The following is a 19,265-nucleotide window of genomic DNA, read 5'->3' on the forward strand; positions in this document are numbered from 1 at the left end:
TCTGACATCTCCGAGCAGCAGGGATCACATTGGCCTCTTTGGGAGTCCTTCGTTGTTGCCGTGCGAATTCCTCAGAATTTCAGCTGCTGCTGGAGAGGGCCAGAAGACACAGGAGGCTGGAGGGTTCAGAGGGGACACCCAGATAAGGCCCACCAAGAATGCTTGGGGTGGAACTAGGCTAGAAGAAGCGGTTGGGGGGGGGGGGTTGGACCGTGTTTTCTCCAGGGGAATTCATCAAAGTTGACCAGTTCGGGATTGGCTGGGATTTTTAAAATTATTGCTTCTTTTTTGAGGGGTACCTACTGCAAAGCTGAGCAAAATTTAAATTTTACATATTGTTCTTCAGAAAGAGAAACCCCTTTTCTTAGATTTGCTTAGTACAAGAGGCAGGAAAGCTTGTACCAGGGAAGGCCTTAGAGCAGGGGTAGTCAAACTGTGGCAGGCGAACGCTGGCAGGGGCTCATGGGAATTGTAGTCCATGGACATCTGGAGGGCTGCAGTCTGACTGCCCCTGCCTTAGAGGATTTGTGCTCAGATATCGAAATGTTGCTGAAAAGCAGAGGCAAAAGATTTGCTTCCTAGGGTGCTAGAAAATAGGACAGAAACCGGTGGGGTCCTATGGCTGACTCCGGCTTCAGTTAGAACAGCTTCTGGCATCCAGAGAGCTGCTGCTGGACAAGAGAGGAAATGGCTCAAGGAAGAACACGAATATCTGTTGAGGCCTGCTTTGTCTCCGGAGGCTCAGAGCCTCCTTCAGCTCCTGTAATGCAGCGACCTTCTCATCCTTGGTGGCAGCCAAGACAGGGAGGGAGGGAGGGAGGGAGGGAGGATGCTGGAATGAGGAGGGGAGGGGAGGGCACAAATATGGATTGTTTTAATATTTTGCTTTCAAAGATCACTAAAGACAGCTTACAATAATAAATAATGCAAACAAACAATAAAAACTTGAAGAAATAAAATGATAAATCCACCTCATAAAACGAGAGAAGCAATTTAAAAATAAAACTGTAGCAGTAAAAACAACCTCTGTGTTCTAGGAGGATGTTATCATATTTCAATGGAAGATAGAATCCTAGAGTGGGAAGGGGCCATGCAGGCCATCTAGTCCACCCCCTGCTCATGTGCAGGATCAGCCTCAAGCATCCAGGAGAAGGATCTGTCCAGCCGCTGCTTGAAGACGGCCAGTGAGGGGGAGCTCCCCACCTCCTTAGGCAGCCCCTTCCACTGCTGAACTAGACTCCTAGAATCCTAGAGTGGGAAGGGGCCATGGAGGCCATCTAGTCCCACCCCCTGCTCAGTGCAGGATCAGCCTCAAGCATCCAGGAGAAGGATCTGTCCAGCCGCTGCTTGAAGACGGCCAGTGAGGGGGAGCTCCCCACCTCCTTAGGCAGCCCATTCCTCTGCTGAACTAGACTCCTAGAATCCTAGAGTGGGAAGGGGCCATGCAGGCCATCAAGTCCGCCCCCTGCTAAATGCAGGATCAGCCTCAAGCATCCAGGAGAAGGATCTGTCCAGGTGCTGATCAGGACAGAGGGGGCAGATGGACTTCAGCCGGTAGAGCATAGCAGGATTTGAGAGCACAGTGACACGCATATTTGAGCCACCCCAATAGGCTTGGCCCCTAGTTCCTAAGGCCTGGTTTTCTGTACTTATTTGAGAGAACGTGAGGTCATGGGGGGAGGCACACACCACTTCTCAAATGGGGGGTAGGTTCATCTGGGTGGATGGGGGTGGAAAGTCTTTGGGGCACTTTGTTCCAAGCTAGCTTTTGTTGGAATAGACAATGACTAGAGTACAAAGAAAAGAAGACTCTGCGGGGGGGGGGGGGGGGTTTGGCATCAAGAGGCCTTTTAGATAGGATAAGTGAGGTCAAGACTTTCTCTCTTGCTAAGTGTCCTTCCTTGTCTGTCTCCAGGTTGCTTCTCTTGGGGGCCATTTCCTGCTTAGGCTCAAAAGCCACACCTCAGTCTCTCTCTCTCGCAGCTAGACATGGAGTTAGCAACTATCTTGGTCTTTCCTCTGCTGCACTATTAGGTATATTAATCTGTTCCAATATATGTTTCTGGTAAGGCCTTGGACGGGGAACGTGTCTCATGGCTCAAGTGCCGCATAGCACCCACTCAGGGCGGCTGTCCCGCCTCTGAGTGCCTCCTCCTCCAACCGGCTTGCCTGTCTGCTCAGTGGCCAGCCAATCGCCTTCTGTCCCCCACCCCTGACCAGTCCCTCCTCCTTCCACTTCCCTCCGAGGCTCGGAGGCTGCAGATCCCTGCTGCATGAGAGCTGCCCCTGCTGGTGAGTTCCCTAACAGCTGCCTGCAGCCTTCCCAGGTTCTGGGGGGAGGCCGTCTGCAGAGTTCTTCCACCCCACTCCCCCAATATAGCACCCTTGTATTCCTGAATGCAATAGGCTTGCCCCCTAGTTCCTAAATAAACCTTTGCCACTGTGTTGTTTACTCTGCTAACGGGTTTTGGAGGCCCAGATTTAGCACACCTGTGCTTAAAGGTAGAAGGATCAGCAGAAGCTCTTGTCATAAGCAGGCAAGAACAAAGGGTCAAAGATGGCCACTACCTGCAGTGCACAGCAGAGTCACTTAAGAGATAAGCTTAGGGAGAACAGTTACCTCACCTGGAAGGAATGAATAAAGACAAGTCTGCTTGAAGCTGGAATATATGAGAACTGAAACAACTAAATGTTGCAGGACACCCATGATCAGAAAGCCCGAGGTTTGATAATAAAGAGCTTAACTGATAAGAGATTTTTTGAGAGTGTTAAGCAAGTCTAGCGCTAAAGCTGTTTGGGAGGAACTTGAAAGACTCTGTTAATGCATAATTAAAAAGTCAAATATATCTGCTAAAGAAGCTATTGAGCACCAGGATGAAAGAGGAAGGGGGTTTACAAAATCACTTTGATGAAATTACGTAGTTCTAGGAAAGACGTGCCTGATCAGGATTTAATTGTGATACTGCTAATAAGTTTTCCAGAATCCTATGAAAATGTGGTCTCTCAGATTGAATCTAAAACTAACCCATCAGTTACAAAAGTTTTAAACTTGCTAGAGGAAGCGTATAAGAACAGATTGTTTGAATGGGAATCTCAGCCTAATGCAGCTCAAATAGCCCTATATATGAATAACAATGGGGAAGGCACTGGCAAACCACCCTGTATCGAGTCTGCCAAGAAAACGCTAGAGGGCGTCACCCCAAGGGTCAGACATGACTCGGTGCTTGCACAGGGGATACCTTTATGAATAACAAAGAAGTAATTTGTTTTCTCTGTGGGGAGGAAAGTCATATGAAAAGATCTGCTTTTAAACAGAGAAATGCTGTTCATAAAGACAGAAACAGAAAAGCATACAAGCGCCTTTACAAAACTGCTTTTTATTATTGCACAATGTTTCTAAAAATAACTCCTGGGTAATAGTGGTGCAAGTGCACATATGTGCCATGATAAAAGTATTTTTAAAAAGTTGGATGAAAGAAAGAATCCTTGAGTGTTGCAGATGGCCAAAGGGGTTGGTGACGTGGTCATAAGATGCATGTGGCCTAGTGGAGAAGCTGAATAGATCTTGGCCACAGATTGCTTTTATGTACCTTGTTCTGCAAATAATCTTATTTCTGTGAGAGCTCTTTCAAGAAAAGTCATGACTGTGTCTTTTAATGAAAAGTTATATAAAACTAGGAGAAGAGCTGATTGCCACAGGCAAGATGCATGAGGATTTGTATACTCTTGCATGCAGAGAGCAAACCTCACAAAGCAATGGACTGCTCCTTAAAGTGGCACAGGCGTTTGGGTCACAGACATAATTATGCAATTAGCCAACTTGAAATCCATGCAAATAAGGAAATGTACTGCTGGAGAGAGATGTGTGTGATATATGAAAGTAATGGGAACAAGATCCAGTTAAAAAACCCAACATAGAACAAGCAAGACACAGTGCCCGCTAGAACTGATAGACAGTGATGTTTTTGGTCCAATGAAGACAATGACTCCTAGTGGAAACAGATATATTCTGAGCTTTATTGATGTTTATTCAAAATCCATTGTCCCTTACCTAATTAAAGGGAAAAGACAATGGCTGGAAAAAAATTAAAGCATGTGGCAGTTAATAGATTTAAAGTATAGCTGCTAGCAGTTATCACAGATAATGGAGGTGAATATGTGGGACATGAGATGAAGAATTGTTTCATAGTTTCATAGAGTTGGAAGGGACTTCCAGGGTCATCTGATTAAACCCCCTGCACAGTGCAGGAACTCGAAATTACCTGTCCACCCACAGTGACCCCAATTTCATGCCCGTGGGATCCCCCCCCACCCAAAAAAAAATCTGAATCCAGTCTGGCTTTGAGGAAATGAATTTTTGACCAACAACATGCAGTACAAAGAAGCAATCAGAAGACTTCTGTACAGAAGCACATTGATGCATCCAGATATCATGGCAGCTGTTGCCTTATTATGCAGAAAGGTGGAATCACCAAGCAAAAGTGACTAGAATGCAGTCAAATGACTTGAAAAGTACCTGCATGGCACTGCACATCTGAAACTGAAGTTACCAACAAGTGACAATCCCAAATTAGTGGAATACATGGATGCAGACTGGGCAGGAGATACTAAAGTCAGAAAATCAACCAATGGTCAGCTGGACCAGCAGGAAGCAAGAAAGTGTAGCTGTTTCCACAACTGAAGCTGAATATGTATGTGCAGCAGAAGCATGCTGGCAACTGAAATGGATACTGCAACTAATGCAAGACTTTGGGATAGAGGAACCAGTGCAATATTTTGAAGACAATGGTACATAAAACTTGGACTAACAGAGAAGATCAAGAATTAAACACATTAATGTGAAAGATCACCTCTGACGTAACATGAAGGAAGAAGGGCTTGTAGAGTTGAAATACTGTCCTACCAATGAAATTATTGCAGACGTACTCTGCAAGCCGCTCCCTAGAGAAAAGTTTCAAAGTCTACATAAGAAAATGAATCTTGTGGACTTTTTACACTAGACCTTGATAAGCGGTGTTGGAATATGCAATGCCAGTAAAAAAGAAGACCTTGCAGGGGGGCAGCAAGAAAACTATTAGATAGGATACTGATGTTAGGAACTTCTCTCCTGTTAAGTGTCACACCTTGTCTGTCTCCAGATTGCTATTCTTAGGGGCAATTTCCTGCTTCTTCTTGGAAGCCACTGTTCAGTTCTCTCTCACATAGACATGTAGTTAGCAACTATCTCTGTCTCTCCTTTGGACTATCAGGTATGTTAATTCCTGAACAAACCTTTACCTACTCCTTAATCAGGTTGTGCAACCTAGCTGTGTTATTTACTCTTCTAACAGCTTTAGAGGTTGACACCAGAGCCTGTGGTTGGATCCTGGAACAAACTGGGAACCAGTGGAGTTGACCAAATAGTGGTAGCAGGATTCAGTGTTGGATACTGCATTCTTACCCAGGGAAGGAGTGGTTGGGAGCAGTTCAGCAGTGGAATCGGCTGCCTCAAGGTGAGATCCTCCTCACTTGTGGTCTTCAAGCAGCAGTTGGACAGATACTTATCTTGGATGCTTTAGTTTCATCGTGCCTTGAACAGGGGGTTGGACTAGGTGGCCTGTGTGGCCCATTCCCACTCCATGATCATATGATTCTAAAGCAAGGCTTAATACCTTCTGATAGTAGGGAGCATGATGTGGGCCCTCCCTCCCAGTTTATTATATTTCCTATGAAAGCCGTGGTCTTGTGTCTGAGTAGGCTGCACATGTTCTCCTACCCCTTGGCAATTGATTATTCTAAAGTCTTGCAATTTGCAGGGATCCTTTCCAGCATGGAATAGGAAGGGACTGATGGACTCTTACAGCCGTCATCGGAGACAGGTTGGGAGACAGGTTGAGGAATCTGGGGTGGGCATCCTGTCACAAAAGACCGTTGTAGTGTCCTGTTGGACCAGCCTCCTGCAACAAGTGGGCTCCCAGCTCACAAATCCAGACCAGGAAGGCAACCTCCCCTGCAGCTGGAGATCAGACAGTAGGAGCTGGGGAGGGGCCACAGGAATGTACATCCCCTTCCAATGTGAACAGTAGGTGACCATTCCTCCTTTTGTGATGGGGAAGCCTCCCATATTCTCCAGATGAATTTGGAGAAGGGTTGTCTGGTGTGCGAGCCAGATTTTATTTTTATTTCATTTAGAAGAAGAAGAAGAAGAAGAGTTGGTTCTTCTATGCCGCTTTTCCTTACCCGCAGGAGGCTCAAAGCGGCTTACAGTCGCCTTCCCATTCCTCTCCCCACAACAGACACCCTGTGGGGTGGGTGAGGCTGAGAGAGCCCTGAGATTCTTGCTCGGTCAGAACAGTTTTATCAGTGCCATGGTGAGCCCAAGGTCACCCAGCTGGCTGCATGTGGGGGAGTGCAGAATCGAACCCAGCATGCCAGATTAGAAGTCTGCACTCCTAACCATTATACCAAACTGGCTTTATTTGAACTTCCTTGATTACCTCTTGTTTCCTGAAGCTTTTTTGAGCACTGCTGAGATAATTTGTGCCTTCCTAGTCCCTAACTGCTTGTCTTCAAGGCCAAAGCCAAACTTGGCTAAATGGTTTTAATTACTGTGCATGGGTCACCTTTGGTCATGAAACCATGAAGAAGGGGAGGAGCCAATTTGGATCGCCATCGGGGAGGAAATTACATTGTAAATGCTGTAATTGAATGAACAAATGAAAGAGAACAACTTGTCAAACTAGAAGTCGTTTGCCATGTGTCCCTGCTCTATTTAACAGTTGGAGGAGTTGGCTGATGGGATGGGTGGGACACCTGGAAAAAGCCTTATCAGGCATACAAACACTTAGATGCATTCCAACTGCTTGATGGATGATTAGGGTTGTAGTCAGCAAGCAGAACATGAGCTGAACTGTTGTGTGATCAAGTTGACAACTTCATTTCCCAGAAAGTGGAAGGGGCAACTAGGGGGCCCTCTGTTTTAGACTTGATTGTTACCAATAGGGAAGAACTGGTTGACGAGGTAAATGTTGTGGGCATGCTTGGTGGTAGTGACCATGTGGTTTTGGACTTTATGATCTTGGGGGAGAGAAAAGCTGTACATAGTCACACATACAGGCTGGACTTCAGGAGAGAAAATTTTAACGAACTTAAAGTTATGTTGGGTAGAATCCTGTGGTCAGAAAAACTGACCAAGAAGGTTGGGAGTTTCTCAAAAGTGAAATACTGAAGGTACAATTGCAGACAATTCCCTTGAGAAGGAAAAATGGGAAGAACCTAAAGAAGCCAGGGTGTCTCCATAAACAGCTTTCAAAACAATCTGTTCCACATAATATATTTCTGGTAAGGCCTTGGAGGAGGAGCTGGTCTCATGGCTTAACAACCGGTCAAGGTGGCTGTCCAGCCCCTGAGTGCCTCCTCCTCCAACCGGCTTGCCTGTCTGTCCAGCAGACAGCCAATTGCCTTCCGCCCCCAGCCCTGACCACTCCCTCCTCCTTCCACTTCTCTCCCAGGCTCAGAGGCTGCAGATCCCTGCCTTTGAGTTCCCTTCCCAGGGGCCTTCAGCCTGCAGCCTTTCCAGGTCCTGAGGGGAGGGAGAGGCCATCCACAGAGTTCTCTCCCCCCCCCATAGAGTGCCTGTCGTATTCCTGAATGGAACGGGCTTGGCCCCTAGTTGAGTAATAGAAAAGACTCATTTAGGAAATGGAAGGAGGCCCTTATAACCAAGAAGCCATATGACAAATAATGCATGTAGGAAGAGTGTTAGAAAAGCTAAAGCTCAGCAAGAAAGGCTAAAAACAACAAAAAAGGTTCTTTAGTTATATTCAAAGTAAGACAAAGAACAGGGACACCGCAGGACCACTGTGGGGACAAGAAAGTGACATTGTCACAGGTGATGAAGAGAGGGCTGAACTGCTCAATTCCTACTTCCTACTGTGTTCACTTTTGGGCACCACAACTGAAGAAAGATGTAGACAAACAGGAACGTGTCCAGAGGAGGGCTACAAAGATGGTGAGGGGTTTGGAGACGAAGTCCTATGGGGAAGGGTTGAGGAAGCTTGGTCTGTTTAGCCTGAAGACGTCTAAGAGGTGATCTGATCACCATCTTCAAATACTTGAAGGGCTGTCATAGAGAAGATGGAGCAGAGTTGTTTTCTGTTGCCCCAGAGGGTCGGACCAGAACCAATGGCTTGAAATTAATTTAAAGGAATTTTTGTCTAAACATCTGGAAGACGTTCCTGACAGTTAGAGCAGTGCCTCAGTGGAACAGGCTTCTTCAGGGGGTGGTGGGTTCTCCTTCTTTGGAAGTTTTTAAGTAGAGGTTAGATAGTTACCTGAAAGAAATGCTGATTATATGAACTTAGGCAGATCGTGAGTGCGTGGGCAGGAAGGGATGTGCCAGTGTTTGTTTCTTGTGGTCCTTCCTTGCATCCCCAGGGAATTGCTGATTACCACTCTGGGATGGTAGAAGAAGAATTGAGAAGAGTGAGTTCTTATATGCCACTTTTCTTTACCTGAAGGAGGCTCAAAGCGGCTTACAGTCGCCTTCCCTTCCCTCTCCCCACAACAGACCCCCCGTGAGAGGTGGGTGAGGCTGAGAGAGCTCTGAGATTCCTGCTCAGTCAGAACAGCTTTATCAGTGCTCTGGTGAGCCCAAGGTCACCCAGCTGGCTGCATGTGGAGAAGGAGTGGGGAATCAAACCTGGCTTCCAGATTAGAAGTCCATATACCTAACCAGTACACCAAGCAGGTAGGTGAATTTCCTTCATGCCAGGCTGGATTCTGGAGATTTTTGGTGGAGGGATCATTTGGGCATGAAATTGGGGTCACTGTGGGTAGGCAGGTAGTTGTGAGTTCCTGCATAGGGCAGGGGGTTGGACTAGATGGCCCTGGAGATCCCTTCCAACTCTATGATTCGATGATTCTTAGGCAATTTATTGCTCTGGTTATGTGGGGTTATCTGGCTTGAGAATTTAGGATGTAGGTTGAGTTTTGGAAATATTAATCTGCATTGTATAGTCTAATTTTTTCATTATTATTATTCAGCTTATATCCCACTGCTTTCCAAGGACTCATGGCTGTTTACAAACACAAAGCCTCCTTGAATATCCTTGTATCGACCCATTGTTATCCAGGGGCCCTGAGACCCCCTACAGACCACAAAGATGGGTGGCCAAGAGATTTCCTGCCCCCCGAGGAGACCTCCCTAGAGGTGGGGCTGTGGATGTAATACAGCTCAGCCAGGGCGCAGCCACGGTATCCTTAGCACTGGCCTCAGCCAAAGACCTGGCAGAAGAGCTCGTTTGCAGGCCCTGCGGAACTGTGACAGCTCTGTCAGGGCTCTCAGCTCTCCCGGGAGCTCATTCCATCGGGTGGGGGCTGGGATCGAACAGGCGTTCCTTGCCCTCTGGAGGTCTTACTCCATAATTCATGAAGAGCTTCCTGAAGAAGTTGTTGGGAGTCAGTTCTTTGAGAAGAGACGCATAGAGACTGATCATCAAAGTGGATGGACGGTCCCCATTCTTTCTGAGTAGGATTTGGCCAGCTGACCTTGGAGGCTTCCTTTCCTGAGAGGGTAATGGCCGCTGGCTAACAGGATCCCAAGAAGTTATCACAGATTTGCTGGGGTGGATTCCCAAGCTAGCAAACGCATGTGGCAAATCTTCTCAACAAGCACACATGTTCCCTTCTCCAGAGGAAGCCTTGTAAGCATCCCCATGGGAGGCAGGGATGGCATCTTAGAGCCATAACATAGGTTGATGCAGCTGGTCAGTTCTTGGAAAAGCCCAGTGGAATTAGGCATATTAGCCTGATGTTTGTGAAGTTTCAGATCTCTTGCTAATCTCCTTGTGTGTCCAGGAAGCCAGAAATGGATGGATGGATGCCAACGGATTCCTTTGGAGAGGGAATGCAGCAGGCAGGCTCTTGGAAGGAGACCACCCCCTGGCCCTTTGGTTCCCCGCCCTCCTGCATAGAACCGTGTCTCTCTTAAGGAGCCAGGTTACCCCCACTCACATTTGCTGTTCCAGAGGCCTGGTCCTCTGTCATGCATTGAGAGTTTCTCAGTGACGTCTTAGTCGTGTGTGTTGGCCACCTCCCCCCAGAGCTGGCTGTAGCAGTTCGGGACAGACCAGGCTGAATAGAGCAGAGAGCCAAGCTGCAAAGCACCTGCTGCTATCAGTCCTGCTGTCCATCCTCGAATGCTGTCTCCTGGGGGGTGTGCCGGGGGAGGGTTTGTGAGCCAAGAGGCATCCAGAAATGGTTTGATGTAAGTTGCTGGCGTGGAAGGCAGAAAGGGGATTTGAAGGCCCATACGCGAAAAAACTCAGGTGGACCATGACATGCTCTTTAAATATGTAACAGTCTGACAGGGGGTTGGACGATGCCTCCCCTTTGTGACATTGGGCACCCACAGAAATGCCCCCTTTTTATGGAAGGTGGCTGAAGCGTGCAGTCAAGAGGAAATCACAAGGGGAGATGTTCTGGGGCAGATGGGCATAAGTGACCAGTCGGCAGACCCTGAGGACATCTCTCCTGCAGTTTTAAGCGGCAGATTGTGGCTACGGAACACAAATCCCTTCCTTGCCACTAAAATCAAGGAGACCGGAAAGCAGCAAAGCTCTGGAGCAGAGAGATTGGGGGGGGGGGAGAACCAGGAGGCGGCAGTTAATCTGAGAGCAGAGCCAAGGAAATTGGTGGGAAGCAGTATTGGAGGAGGGAATTAAGGGGCCTTGCAAAGGAACAGTCCGTGTCCCCTTCTGCCTCCTGGTCTGCTTCTTCCCCCCCTTCAGCATTTGATGGTCCCTCCCCCCTTTCTTCTGGTCTTCCTGGCTTGTGTTGCAGACTCAGCTGGGATTAGTGTGATGCCGAGCAATACTCTGCTTTTCAGTTCCTGAGCTCCAGAGACCCTACAAGGGTGTGATTAAAATCAATACCAGCTCCTATTGCGGGAGAATTACACTGCTCTTCTGCTCTCTGAGTGAGAAGTAAATCACAGCCCTTCTCTGTCTCCAAATTGTTGCGTTGCTGTGAAGACAATGGAACGTGGCAAATATAGAGTGGACTGTACACCCTGACACCTTTCTGCCAAGTGAGCCATCTCCTTTCAGCGGGAGGAGCATTTTCCCAGTAGAGGAAGACTCCTTGCTGAGCAGAAAGAGCCATTCTGCCCACCCCCGGCGTGTTTCTTTCCTTGCCAGTGGAATGCACCTCGAGGGCGTCCAGTCCCCACTCCATGGGGAAAGCCTTGCAGCACCTGTGGCCTTATCCCTCGCACTGGAGGGAATGGCAGGTGCTTAAGGAAGACCCCAAAGTGTTCTTGAATGGGCCAGAGAAATGCCTGTGGGGGCCAGGTGTGCCTCCTCTCTCTCCTTGTGCAGGTTTTCTGAGCACGATGGGCTCCCTCTTGGAGTTCCTGTTTGCTTCACACGAAAGAACGCAATGGTGAAGAAGCCAGACGTCCTTGACTTCGTTCCAAAGTGTGCTTGTGGGATTTCCTGACAATCTGCTGGTCTTGGATCTTTCTCGTTGATTGGGAAATCAGTTTAAAATCTTAAAACAGAGCTTTAACAGTGAACAATTCCCGAACTTCTCTGGTGAAGCTCTTCTGTCCCATCAGGATCTCTGAGGTGGCTCTTGTCCAGCACTGACCCTCCTAGTTCAGGAGCAGAGTTGGCTGCCTCAGGGTCCGTTCTGGCCTCTGGCCAGGTCCCCGCAAGGAACTCCTCCACTGGGTGGGGGGCACTTTACCCGTCCCCTCTGCTCAACGTGGCTTCTGAATCCAAGCCCCCAAGCCCTTCAGCAGCTGCTCACATCTGGCCCCGCCTAAAGGACCTTTGGTAGGCTGGAATAAGAGGAAACCTGGCGGAACAGCAAGGGTGGCTTGGCTGTGAAGGACTGGGTGGACCAGCACCCTTCCCCCAGCAAGGCCGCTCCGGCCCTAAGCCAGGCCCAGGCCTCGCCTTGTGTGGGGCAGGCAGTGGCCCCTGCATGCTGGTTCTCTCAGCAGGATGAGGAAGGAGGTATACGGCTGAGCCCTACACATGTGGGCCTGGAGGCAGGAGAGGGGCAGGCCCTTCCCCACTCCTGGGGGAGAATGGAAGAACTTCTGTTGAATAGTACAGATGGAGCCAGTGACCGCAGTGGGGACGGGGGACTGTCCGTGTGAGGAAAGCCATCTTACAGATGCTGCCAAAGTTTAAACTAAGCAGAACGAAATTCTGGCTAAGCGCATCATGTCCAGGGCCAGGAGACGTACGTGGGAGTGGTTGAACTGGCTTTTATATGTCTAAGGCAATACAAGGCTAGAAGGGTGGGGCTCAGGGGCGCCTGTGGGGTAGCACAGAACTGCTGAGTCCAGGCATCCCACTGCCCTTTGATTGGTCTCAGGCAAACCCATGAATCGATGGATTGGGAGTCCATGGGCATCGCCCGCTGCTGGAGCTTCCACTTCTGGACACAAAGTAATGCAGGCCTGTGCAGAAGGGCATCTCTGGGGCCTGGTTTTCTCTTTCCTGTGCAGAGGCATTTGGACGGGTAAGCAAAGATCCCAGGCCACGTCCTGATAGGTGGGCTGAAGTGCAAGAAGGTGGGCCCAGTGCAAGGACGATGAAGAGGGACGGGGGCTTCCTGTAGGTCCACTGGCACCACTAAATTCAACCACGTTAATTCTGGGGATAAGCTTTGGTGTGTATGAAGTGTGCCCTGCACACGAGAGCTTATGCCCAGATTGAAACTTTGCTGGTTTTAACGGTGCCAGTGGACCCAAACCTTGTCCTGCTGCTTCAGACCAGCCTGAGTTGCTTCCCATGTTAGCTTTCTCCATGGAGTTCCATGATGGGGCACCCAGCATCATCAAAGAGGAAATGAACCAGGCCACCAGGCCGAGACATGTTCCTTTGTATCTTCCCTCAACCTTTGCTCCTTCCTTCATCAGGGGAAGTGGAGTGATTTGTTACTTGCACGATGGATCTGAATGTTGCCCCTTTCCCCTGAGAGCCTGCAAGAGCGGCAGTGCCCTTGGGGGCAGCAGGAATGGTGAGTGAGCCGGGGTGGGGCTGCTGCCCCATCATGTTGCTGTGTGTATTCTGGGGACCCGGAAATCTAAGGCAACCTCGCTCAGCTTTTTCACCATTGAGAAACCCTTAAAACGTTCTTCAGGCTTTGAGAAACCCCAGAAGTGGCACCATCGGGCAGAAAATGGGTGGGAAGCAGAACTGCGGACATGCCAGTCCAGGGCCACTCCCCTTCCCATCCCTCCATCGAAGTCGCGGCCTCGGGTGTGTGTGGGGGGGTCCCAAAGGCTTCGTCCCAGAGAAAGTAGCAGGCCCGCCGCGTCACCGATGCGCCGGACCTCCTCCTTTCCCAGGACAAAGCTAGCGCCTGCTGTATTGGGCCTACAGCGGGCCTTAAATCTAGTCACTCAATAAATGTTTAACAGATTTAAAAAATATATAAAATTAATTAAGTCCCGCCCATCTGAGAAACCCTTCCAGGGCTGTCAATATTCTTGCTCCAAGGCTTCCACCTCTGCCTTGCCCCCAAACCCCGGTCCAGAATCCCCCATGTGGTGCCCGCCACGTTCTTGGAAAGTGGGCCTGGCCAGGCGGGACTGTTGCCCAGCAGAGCTCCTGATTGGCCACTGAAGATCCATTTGGCTGTGCTGATTTACAACAGGAATTTCACTGGTTGCTGCCCCCAGAGTGCTGGATTTATTTTTTCTCCTCTTTCCTGGTGTATTTTTTTTAATGACTCCTCTTCTCCTCTCCCTAGAGGCTCCACCTCCCAAGGCAGCCAAGGTGCCCACAGGCTCAGAAGGACTGGTGACCTTTGCCCCCTAGCAGATACCCAGCATTGTTCCTCCCCCCCCCCCCCCGCCAGCCCTATTGATCCAAGAAGATAGGAGAAGGACAGCTGGCAGCATTCCCTCTCATCTGTTGGCTTGCAGTCCTGGTGGGGCTTCCTGGTTGTGTGGGGAGCCCCACTTCCTTGGCCACAGCTGCACGGGATGCTGCGATGGGCACCAGCGGATGGGGCTCTCCATAGGGCTGCTCCAGCCAGCCGGCCGGCCGGCCTCTGCCCAGAGGCTAAAAGCTGAGGCTGCCCCGGGAAACGGGCCTCTTGGGTGAGGCGGCTCTGCCTCAGGGTGCTGCTCTTGCAGAGAAGAGGCGCTTTTATCAGGCTAAGTGGAGAAACCGCCTACGACGCAGTGCCTGCAACTTGTGCTTCATAGGGCAACATTAAGGTGCCAGGCAAGCAATGGCTGCCTGCCAGGATATAAATATAAGCAGTTTGGAGCTGTAATTTGCGCTTCTCACTCCTCTGTCTGGGAGAATGCCACTCAATCGGCCCTCATTCTGCTGAAGAATGCCCCTGTGATTGCAGCCTCCTTGCTTGGCATCGCTGCACGCCCGTTTCCATGAAGGCTGAATCCCAAGAGGTTCGGGCCAGGAGCCTCTTCCCGGAACAGAGGCCAGCGGTTAATGAGCACACACACTCCGGCGCAGGGCGCTTGCCGCTGTTTTGGCGGAGAGGCACCACCCCGATCCCTGTCTGCCCAGCTCGGCTGTACTCTCATTAAGTTAAGTTGCAGCCTAATGACTCCTGTTTTCCAGTGGCAGAAGCCCTCTTTGTTGTGACGAAATACAGCGTGTTATTTTGCACGGGCTGCAATTAACTCCCCTAACCCTTCTGGTGGCTGACGCTTGCAGGGGTACCGAGGAGTCAATCCCAGGAGGACAAGGACTGAAATTTGACTCATGGTTCTGGAAGAACATCAGTCAAGTTGTCCCTTGAGCTTTGAAGATATTATTTTGGACTTGGCATTCCAAAAGAGAGCACAGGAGCACTTTCCCCAGAAATGTTTTTTAAAAGAAAAGCACCAGCAGGGGCCTAGGCGGTGCATTCTGCTGCCCTTACCCCATTGTGTGGCCGTCCCCCTATTTGAAAAACTTTCTTGTGAGAAAACCTGCTGTGAGGAGCCCCCTGCACCCTTCCCCACTCTCCCTCCCCCAAATAAAATCCTGTTCCCTTAATGACAGAGCTGCTTCGTAACATGGCTTCTATATTCTGTATTTAATAAAGCTGATGCTCCCACCCTGTCCCTGGGAGAACATTTGGCTTCTGACCCCACCCTGGAACCCTGAGCGAAGCCTTACAGGTTCTGTCTGTTGCGCCTACCTGCAGCAGCTCCTGTTGTTCTTCATCCTTTCCCTTCACTGAATGCACTAATTGCAGAGGGGTCAGGGAATGGGAGAAGAACTGTGGTGGTGGAGTGTGTCAGCAAGTCAGAGCTAATTTAGGGCCACCCCTCGCGGGGTTTCCAAGGCAAGAGACGAGCAAGGCCTAGTGACCCTGGGCGGGCTGCCTTGGTGGCTTTCCCTCGCAAGGACTAGCCAGGACTGACCCTGCTTAGCTTCCAAGAGCTGATGAGATCTGGCCAGCCGAGGCCGTCTAGGCAGAGCCTGCAGGGTGCTCCTGAGGTTTTGGCCTCAGGCCGCCATCGCAACTAGGCTCTTGTGCTTCATCCACCAAAGTGGCTGTTCATGCCCAAAACGGCCATCATAGCGCAGGGGGGAGGGGCAGTGCTGGTGGCGGCACGCAACACAGCGTCCGCATGCAGGCACAGAGCTCTGCACCTGCGTGCGTGCACCAACTGGCTACTTCGGGCATGAACGGCCTCTTCAGCGGCCAAAGCGCACAAGCCTAATCAGAACCCCATCACTTAGTCAATCTGAGGTTTGTTCTCATTTTCCCCATTGGGAAAAATATCGTCTTCATAAGGGCACCTTCCGCACATGTCGGATCGCATACTTTCAGTGTGTGTTTGCAGATGGATTTTCCTGTGCGGGACAGGAAAGTCAAGTGCATTGAGAGTGCCTTATCCAATGCGTGCAGAATGATTGGCTTGTGGGCACTGAGGGCTTCCCACCGTTGGGACCCCGGTCTCAGGAAGGAGCCTTGGACCACCTCACCGTGACCCTGCTCTTGAGCCCTGTTTAGTGCTTCTTCTACCATTCCTAGTTGATTGTGGATGGCTGTGAGTTGACTTGTGTGGCAGGAATTTGGGACAGGAGGAAAACAGATGAGTCACTTATACTGAGAGAATATCTGCTCCTAAGACAGTAAGTGATCGTAAAAGCTTGTTCTTGAGATGTGAGTCCGCTGGGACCACATTATTGTGGTTAGGAAAGGCTGCAGAGCAGGATTATCTCCAGGTTTGTTCCAGATTATAAATACTTCATTGGCTGAAGCCTTTGGCTTTGAAAGCCATATCAGAAAGATCCTGCTCTCCCCCCCCCCCCCCCCACTAGCTGAGCCTCTTTGGTGGGTGGAAATGCTTTTTTACTCAATTCTCTGCCAGAAGACGTCATGATGACAGCAGGGAAAGGTGGTCATGCAGATCCATTGAGGGCAGCCTGTGAGTGCCTACTGGCCGTTGGGGGCAGAGGGCATCTCCAGCTTCGGCGTGCCACAAGCCTCTCTGCCCAGTTGCTGGTCCGTCAGTGGAGCTGCACCTAGAAGGAGCTGTGATTGGCAGCAGGTGCCATTTGGAAAGTGAATTCCTTCTGGAGGCATTTGGAGAATCCCGATGTTTTCCCCAAGGTTTTAATTGCTTCTGTTTCTGTTCATTGCATTGCTTTTAATTGTTTGCATTTTGTTTGTGTTTGTGTGTTGCATAATGCTTAGTTGCATAATTCTTTTCTATTGTCCCACTTTAACGGGCACCACAACTGAAGAAAGATGTACAGAAACGGGAGTGTGTCCAGAGGAGGGCTCCAAAGATGGTGAGGGGTTTGGAGCTTGGTCTGTTAAGCCTGTAGAGGAGGCGACTAAGAGGCAATATGACAGCAGACTTGAAGTACTTGAAGGGCTGCCATAGAGAAGATGGAGCAGAGTTATTTTCTGTTGCCCCAGAGGGTTGGACCAGAACCAATGGGTTGAAATTAAATCAGAAGAATTTTTGGCTAAACATCCGGAAGAAATTCCTGGCAGTTAGAGTGGTTCCTCAGTGGAGGTGGTGGGTTCTCTTTCTTTGGAAATTTTTAAGCAGAGGCTAGATAGCCATGTGATAGAAATGCTGATTTTATGAACTTAGGCAGATGGGATGTGCCAGTGTTTGTCTCTTGTGGCCCTTCCTTGCAAAGTCAAGGAATTGCTGATTGTCACTGTGGGATGGTAGGTGAATTTCCTCCAGGCCAGGATTCTGGAGATTTTAGTGGTGGTGGTGGTGGGATTCACTTGAGCATGAAATTGGGGTCACTGTGGGTGGGCAGCTAGTTGTGAGGTTCTGCACTGTGCAGGGGGTTGGATTAGATGACCCTCAAGGTACCTTCCAACTGTATGATTCTATGAGTGCAAATACTTTTGGCAGCTGTATTTGAGAACAGGACAAAATGGCAGCGGGGAGTGCATGTGCGTATGTGTGGCTAAGTCCTTTCTCCTCCTCCCACATTTCTCTTCGGGATCCCATTCCTTCCTCCATGTTGCATTCCCCTCCATATGTATTTACTGCATGGCATGTGTGTCGTGTAGCCAGGAGATCCTCCAATTGTGGGATTGTCCGGCAGCCAGGCAAGAGACGTTCGGAGGTGGCTTGCCGTTGCCTGCCTCTGAGTCATGGCCCTAGTGTTCCTTGTGTGTCTCCCATCTAGACGCTAACCACGGCTGACGCTGCTTAGCTTCCGAGATCAGAAATCAGACACGCCCAGGCCACCCAAGTCAGGACCATCCAACCACAAAGGGAAAGGACGTTCTTTCCCTGGGTGTAAACTGCATGGAGCTTTTATTCCAATCCCAGGTCGATTCAGTCTCTGCCGTCCACACAGAATGCGATTTCCGTTTTGATTTTGGATGATTTAAATTTTCCTTCTGCAACAAGGAGGATTGATTGAGAGTGACCCTACCTTTATTGTACGATATCTTAGAGTGGTTTTAACCCTCAATATTTATAAAAATCTGGATTGAGAAAGCAGGCTGTTTTGAATTTGGGCTCTCCTCCATGGTAGAGACGTCCTGATTGGCCAAAGGTGCCCATGTGACAAGCTTGCCTTAAAGGAGAAGTCCCTAATTTCTCTCAACTTCTGTCGGTCTTGGAGTTTTTTCTCCCTTCTCTGCCTTCTTCGATCCTCTCTACCCCCCCCCCCTCCAAGAAAAGAAAGAGGCTCCCTGCTTGGCTCCTCTCTCCCCCCCCCTTCAAGAAAAGAAAGAGGCTTGGCTCCCCCCCTTCTGAACTACCCTAACCACGTACAGAACACTTTCCAGTTTCAGTGGGGAGGGGGGGAGAGGAAGATCTGAATTCAACAGGATTGACAATGGAATAAACAAAGTAAGTGCAGACTCTGCCCTGGACTCAGGAATGCTGTGTGAATAAATGTGCAGAGAGAAGAGGCCTGAACCTGCCTCGCTGCCCCCTTGTAGGCTTCTGAGGCTGCTTTTTGATTTTAAAAGTCCCCCATTGTCGGAGGAGAGAATTCCTCCCCTGCTGCCTCCTGTGCAGTTTGGCCCTGAGTTGAAAGCTTAATGAGGTTCTTCCACCTTCTCTGGAAAGCCATCTCAAAGCTACTTAAAAGTTATTTCCAAGAGATTGTTTAACTAATTGGCTTAACAGACCGCATCCGATACTGACGGATGGCCCATTGACAGGTGATAGAATTGTTATCACTGAGCAGCATAAAATGGTTTAATGACGGCACTTAATGGCAGGCCTCCAACTCTAAGGCACCCTGTTCAGTCTCTGGGCAGCCTCCTGGGTTGGTGACCCTTGTGTGCCCACGCATGAATGAGGCCCCACAGCCCTTCATTGTTATTCCACCACAAGCACCTTGAGGTTTCAGGGGCTTTAAGTTCTCTCTCTCCTACTGAGAGCAGCAGACGGAGTGAGCGTCTTGACCGTTTGCCTCAGACTGGCTCCCCGGACTTGTCCACAGACTGGCCATGGTGTTCTTGCCTCTCTCCTGCCATGGATCGGCTGCAGTCCCAGCTGCAAAAACAGCTAAAAGATGAGGCGGAAAGCTGCTTCAGGGTTGCAAAGTCATAGTTAATTTTTGTGAAGAACCGGGATGCAATGAAACAAGCAGCAAAAGAAGGCCTTGGTATTAGATACTTTTGCGTACCTTTCAGCTTTTTGCCTCTAATCTAGAGAAATGGGTTTGATTCCTCTCCCTTCTCCAACGTAGCCCACTGGGTGACCTTGTGCACAGTTCTTTCAGAGCTCTCTCAGCCTCCCCTCCCTCACAGGGTGTCTGTTGTGGGGAGAGGAAAGGGAAGGTGAATGTAAGCCGCTTTGA

General features: G+C 49.6%; 1 protein-coding gene across 5 annotated transcripts in view; it reads left to right on the forward strand.

Annotated features, from left to right (window-relative positions):
• Positions 1 to 19,265, forward strand: part of ENOX1 (ecto-NOX disulfide-thiol exchanger 1) — a 322,679-nt gene that overhangs the window by 1,802 nt on the left and 301,612 nt on the right. The window contains exon 1 of one of the 5 annotated variants that reach the window (XM_077344076.1): positions 8,473 to 8,728. The exons of the other annotated variants lie outside the window; for them this stretch is intronic. The gene's annotated coding sequence lies outside the window, so the exon portion shown is untranslated. Of the gene's footprint in view, positions 1 to 8,472; positions 8,729 to 19,265 lie in introns of those variants that run through there. 5 annotated transcript variants of the gene reach the window in all.

Source organism: Paroedura picta, chromosome 6 (assembly GCF_049243985.1).
Source record: "Paroedura picta isolate Pp20150507F chromosome 6, Ppicta_v3.0, whole genome shotgun sequence".
Lineage (NCBI taxonomy): Eukaryota > Metazoa > Chordata > Lepidosauria > Squamata > Gekkonidae > Paroedura > Paroedura picta.